Source organism: Meles meles, chromosome 3, assembly GCF_922984935.1.
Source record: "Meles meles chromosome 3, mMelMel3.1 paternal haplotype, whole genome shotgun sequence".
NCBI lineage: Eukaryota > Metazoa > Chordata > Mammalia > Carnivora > Mustelidae > Meles > Meles meles.
This window is the reverse complement of record NC_060068.1, coordinates 49,698,331-49,704,277: the sequence shown is the minus strand read 5'-3', so window position 1 is coordinate 49,704,277 and position 5,947 is coordinate 49,698,331. Positions and strand designations below refer to the sequence as shown.

Here is a 5,947-nt window from a genome sequence, read left to right as displayed (position 1 = left end):
ACTGCCTCACCAGGCTGATTTGTAAGATGAAAGTAGCAATTTTAAACCTTGCTGTATTTTTCCTGAAGATGGTATTAATGCTTTTTCCATAGTTAAAACCAGAATGATCTGAGCTGATTTAAACCTCCCGAGACAAGTTGCCTTTACAGGAAAGCCTGTAATGACATGTTCAGAGTACAAAGAGAGTCACCAGTCTTGGTGTTTAGGAAGAGGTCCCGCAGGAAGGGCCTTGCTCCTTATCCATTGCACTCCGGATGTGCTGACCCCTGCGATTTCCCCAAATGTGGGAAACTCGACTGCATAATTTGTGGTAGTGGGGGACTGCGTTCGTGCTTTTCCCCGGAAAAAAAAAAAAAAAAAAAAAGAAGGAAGGGCCTTGCTCATGTGTCCGTTCATTCCTTTAGCACCATGGTGTGGCGCCTGATGGCATGGGACCAAAACATTCCCTATTTTAAAGAACACTCACCTGACTTTCCTAATTCTTGGAGTTAGGCCCTTAATTTTCTACAACCATACATGAGTGACTTTCTAGAAAGGGACCCTTTCTAGATTTGTAATAAATGAGGACATTTATGAAATGCTTTAGTATACATCAAGCACTATATATGGATTTTCTCTTTTATGCTCACAAAAATCCTATGGGGTCACTTTTATTCTCATCCCCATAATATGGATGAGAAAATGAGGTATTGAGGCATTAAGTAGCTTTTCCAAGGGCACAGAGCGATCTTTGGCAACACTGGGACTCTTCTGAAGATCTAGGCAACAACACAGTCCCCTGAGACTCTTTTTGGGGTCTGTTTACAGAGAACTTTGTCACATGTACTTCAAAACAGCCTTGTACACAAAATATTATTATTCTCATCTTACAGATGAAACTAAGGTCAAAACATACACTTAGGTCCATTGGCTTTTTAAGTAAATCATTTTAAATGCCAATCATACGAACCATTAAAAATTCTTAAATATGGTATTTTTCACAGGGTATATTTTAAATATTCATCCCCTAAGAAAATGTTAATGTTTAATTTTAACATAAAATTTTGCCAGTTCCCTTTTTGGATAGGGATGCCAGGTTTAACAAATAAAAATACAGAACTCCTAGTTAAATTTGAATTTGAGATAAACAGCAAATGATTTTCATGGGGCACTTGTACTATAAAAGCATTCATTGTTTATCTGAAATTCAAATTTAACTGGGAACCCTGAATTTTATCTGGCAACCTTATACTAGAGACCTGTTTAGTATGCAAAAAATGAGGAAACTTGAAGCCAGTTGGAAAAGATGAGAAAACTATTCCTTTATCATCAGCTATGTTTGTACTATGCACAGGGTTGTGGAAGGCTGCTGCCCTAGCAGCCACACAACTCTGTGGTCTGGTGTCTGCCCTCCAGGAGTTTACAGTGTCAGACAGTCATTATCAATGTAAAACAGTGATAAAGGATGATTCTTTTGTATGCTTTCCATTCTTGCTACTAGAAATTAATCATAGGGATTACCACTTATATAGCATTTGATGATTTGTGCTAGTTTAAGATTTACAAAATCTTAGGAAAGGTTTTCCCATTTCACAGATGGAGAAAAGATGGAAAGGTGACTCGTCTAAGGAAACAGAGCTCATAAGGAGCAGAAGTGGGTACAAGTCTCCTGATTGTGGACTCAGTCAGCCTTCCTCTACACTCCACAACACCATGCTTCTCAGAACAGAGGGCTGGTCACAGAAGATGACCACAGGGAGGGTGCTGCTGGTTAGAAATAAATGCTCTGCTTTCCTGGGCACCATTATGATGATGCCAGATGGAGCCCCAGGTGACAGTACAGGGTGATGATTTCTCCAGTCTTTAGGTTGGCCTTGAGCCCCTCAGACTGTTAATGGAGCAGTCTGGATGGGCTCAGGTAAACAACATGGAAGGCAAGTTTGTTGGGAGGAAAATGTATCCCAGGAAAAGCTCAGGTCCTCTAGGGGTGGTCTGGCCTCCATCCAGGTCACATTTCTCTAAGTGGATATGATGGTTAATTTCATGAGTCACCTTGACCAGGCAGCAGGTTCCCAGGTAGTTAGTCAAACATTATCTGCGGTGTTTCTGTGAAGGTAAACTATCTTTGGATGAGTTTAATATTTAAATCAATAGACTGGTAAAGCAGATTGACTTCTCTAATGTGGGTGAACCTCATTCAATCAGACGAAGGCCTGAATAGAACCCAGAACCAAACCACGGGCACTACTCCAAATAAGAGGAAATTCATCCTGCCTAATGGTCTTTGAGCTAGAAATCCCTTTTTTCCCTCTTGCTTTTGGACTTGAAGTGTAGCATCTTCTCTTCCTGGGTCTCTTTCAAGCCTATAGATTTTGCACTGGAGCTATACCTTCAGCTCTTCCGGGGCTCCAGCTTGCCTACTGCCAATCTTGGGACTCATCAGCCCCCATAATCACATGAGCTAGTGAGCCAATTCCTCATAATCCCTTTCTTTCTCCCTATGTAGGGGTGGGGTGGTGGGGGGAGAGAGAGAGAGTGAGTGTGTGTGTGTGTGTGTGTGCACGCGCGTGTATACACATCCTATTAGTTCTGTTTCTCTGGAGGATTCTAAAAAATACAATGGATGTCCCCATCAGCACCTCTAGATCTGACAAGGAAAGCAAATGGATCTTACCTCTTAAAAACCCAGCATGGCTTTATTCCCCAGTAACTCATGTTGTCCTGCCCTTACTGCATTTATCCAAGGCAAAATTTTTCAAACATTATTTTTATCAAGTCTATTTTTTGCTAAGCTTACAAAGAATCTTAAATATAGAAAGTAGATAAAAGGGGGATCAACTCTGATGAAACTGGAGACCCTGGTGGAGGGTAGGGTGGCATGGAGGTCCCCTCTTGTGCTGGTAAATCCTTGCTCAGGGCCTGTAGGTTTTGTTTTCATCATGTGGTGCAGAACTTTATTTTTTAACATTTTTTCCTTCTTGAAAAAAATTTTTATGATACAAGTGACATATACTTACTGTAGAAAATATAGGTGTGCCCAAATAAAAGCAAGAATTACCTATTATCTCAAATTCTCCCGCCCAGAAGAAATGAACACTGTTTCTGAATTGTTAACACATGTGCACAAATAAATTCATGCATATTCATATTTATATCTGCATAATATACAAAGACCAAAGCCCTTCTGAACTAATTCCTTTCAGAACAGTTAGCCATAGAATTAGAATTCATCCTTTCATCACGAAGTGGTAGAGTGAATTTACATTGAGTAAGAACAGTTTTCATCTATGTAAGCTGACTTCTGATTACACATACCAGAGTCTTTGTATATAGACTTTATATATATATATATATGTATGCTTTTCCTAACTGGTACCTAGAGAGACTATAAATTCCAGTAATGCTGAAAAAGTTGGGTTTGTTTTTTTTGTTTTGTTTTGTTTTGTTTTAAGATTTTGTTTGCTTGATAGAACACAAGCAGAGGGAGTGGGAGAAGAGGGAGAAGCAAGCTTCCTACTGAACAGGACCCTGGAATCATGACCTGAGCCAAGGCAAATGCTTAACAAACTGAGCCACTCAGGTGCCCCTGAAAAAGTTTTTTCTAGAATGTCTAGAGTCCTCAGTAAATTTCTCTTGAGTATTTCTATATTCTCCAAATCTATATTCTTTAGGAGTGACTCAGATATCTGGAATTACAATAGACAAATCGTCTTCGAGGGCAAACATTTTGCAAGAGTGCTGATGGCCTTCAGTTTGCTGTCCAGAGTACCTCTCCAGTCTTTACTCCTGCTTCTTGCCTACAGGTGCCTTCCACTCTTGTTGCTTGGGTTCCCTGACAGCTGTGAGTTTTCCTGAATCTGTGCTCTTGACCTACCATTCTGTGTCATCTGTGGAAAACATACTCATGTTTTTAGCCACTAGTTCTCCAATATCTGTGTGCATCGAATCACCCCAGTTTTGGTTTGTAAAGTCATAGCTGGCAGGGCTGCACTCCTGGAATTTCTGATTCAGTAGGTCCAGAGTGAGGATGAAAAATTTGCATTTCTACCACATTCCTAGGAGACACTGATGGGGATCATGTGCTTAGAAGCTCTACTCTGCAGGGATTCTCAAATGTTGTTGTGTCTGTAATCATTGGAGCATCTTGTTAAATGCAAGGTCTTACTCAGTAGGTCGGGGGTGGAGCCTGAGTTTCAGCATTTCTAACATGCTCCCAGGGACCCCACTTTGAACATTTTGATTATAAGGCTCAGCTCAGAATACCTCTAGTTTTTGTTTTGTTTTGTTTTGTTTTGGAGGAAGAGGGCGCCCCTTCCCTCTTCTCTGTTCGTAGTTCCTCAACTTGTCTGCACACTGAAATCACCTGGGGGAGCTTCAGTACCTACTGGTGCCTGTGTCCCATCCCAGAGATCATGATGGATCTGACTTATGGCCTGTGCTTTGGGCTTTTTAAAGATCCCCAGGTGACTCTAACATATAAACAAGTTGAGAAACTGCTACTCTAAACACTCAAGGTACCTCCCATGCCTCCATGATATTTTCCTTCCACCTCGTGCCTGTTTGCTTATTTTGTCTTTGTTTTTGTCTAAGCTGTCCCACCAGCTCATTTACCCCCTGAAAGGAGGGATGGAGTCTTTGTTTCCCTCACCCTGTTTTATGCACACTAGTGATTAGTGTTTGTTGAATAAATAAGTGACAAAAATCAAAATCAAAATGAATATGAATATGAATAAGACATTACCCAAGCCACCAGCCCTCAGTAGAGTAGAATTTTCTGAAAAACCCTTTATCTACAATAATTTGTCTGACGTTCTCAGAATAGACTTTTGGGAACTGCTGCTCTTTACACGTTCAACTTTCTCACCTTTTGCCTTATGAATTCCATCAAGAAACTTCTCTGATACAGGCTTTATTTCACACGGTTGATTTTTTTTCCCCTTGCTCTTGTGGGCAGGGAACACAGCACCACCCCAGACCCGGGACCCCTGACGGCCAGCTCCCAGGGTTCCAGAAGTGCAGGTGCACAGACCCTCTGCCATAGGGAGGCTCTGTTCTTCATCTGCATGGGACCTGGAACATCAGGGCTTGGCCTCCCCTCTCTTCCCATGAAGGGGGCCCTCCCAGGGGCCAAATACCTGGGAGAAGATGTGCACAGTTTTTTTTTTTTTAATTAATTTATTTATTTTCAACATAACAGTACTCATTGTTTTTACACCACACCCAGTGCTCCATGCAATACGTGCCCTCTCTATTACCCTCCACCTGGGTCCCCAGCCTCCCACCCCCCACCCCTTCAAAACCCTCAGATTGTTTTTCAGAGTCCATAGTCTCTCATGGTTCATCTTCCCTTCCAGTTTCCCACAACTCCTTTCTCCTCTCCATCTCCCCATGTCCTCCATGTTCTTTTTATGCTCCACAAATAAGTGAAGCCATATGATACTTGACTCTCTCTGCTTGACTTATTTCGCTCATCATCTCTTCCAGTCCCGTCCATGTTGCTACAAAAGTTGGGTATTCCTCCTTTCTGATGGAGGCATAATACTCCATTGTGTATATGGACCACATCTTCCTTATCCATTCGTCCGTTGAAGGGCATCTTGGTTCTTTCCACAGTTTGGCGACTGTGGCCATTGCTGCTATGAACATTGGGGTACAGATGGCCCTTCTTTTCACTACATCTGTATCTTTGGGGTAAATACCCAGCAGGGCAATTGCAGGGTCATAGGGAAGCTCTATTTTTAATTTCTTCAGGAATCTCCACACTGTTCTCCAGAGTGGCTGCACCAACTTGCATTCCTACCAACAGTGTAAGAGGGTTCCCCTTTCTCCACAACCTCTCCAACACACGTTGTTTCCTGTCTTGCTAATTTTGGCCATTCTAACTGGTGTGAGGTGATATCTCAATGAGGGTTTAATTTGAATCTCCCTGATGGCTAGTGATGATGAGCATTTTTTCATGTGTCTGATA

At 41.8% G+C, this 5,947-nt stretch overlaps 1 pseudogene; it reads left to right on the top strand.

Moving 5' to 3' along the window:
- The first annotated feature begins 208 nt into the window (after window positions 1-208).
- Window positions 209-342, top strand: LOC123939373 (annotated as a pseudogene).
- Window positions 343-5,947: the final 5,605 nt, after the last annotated feature.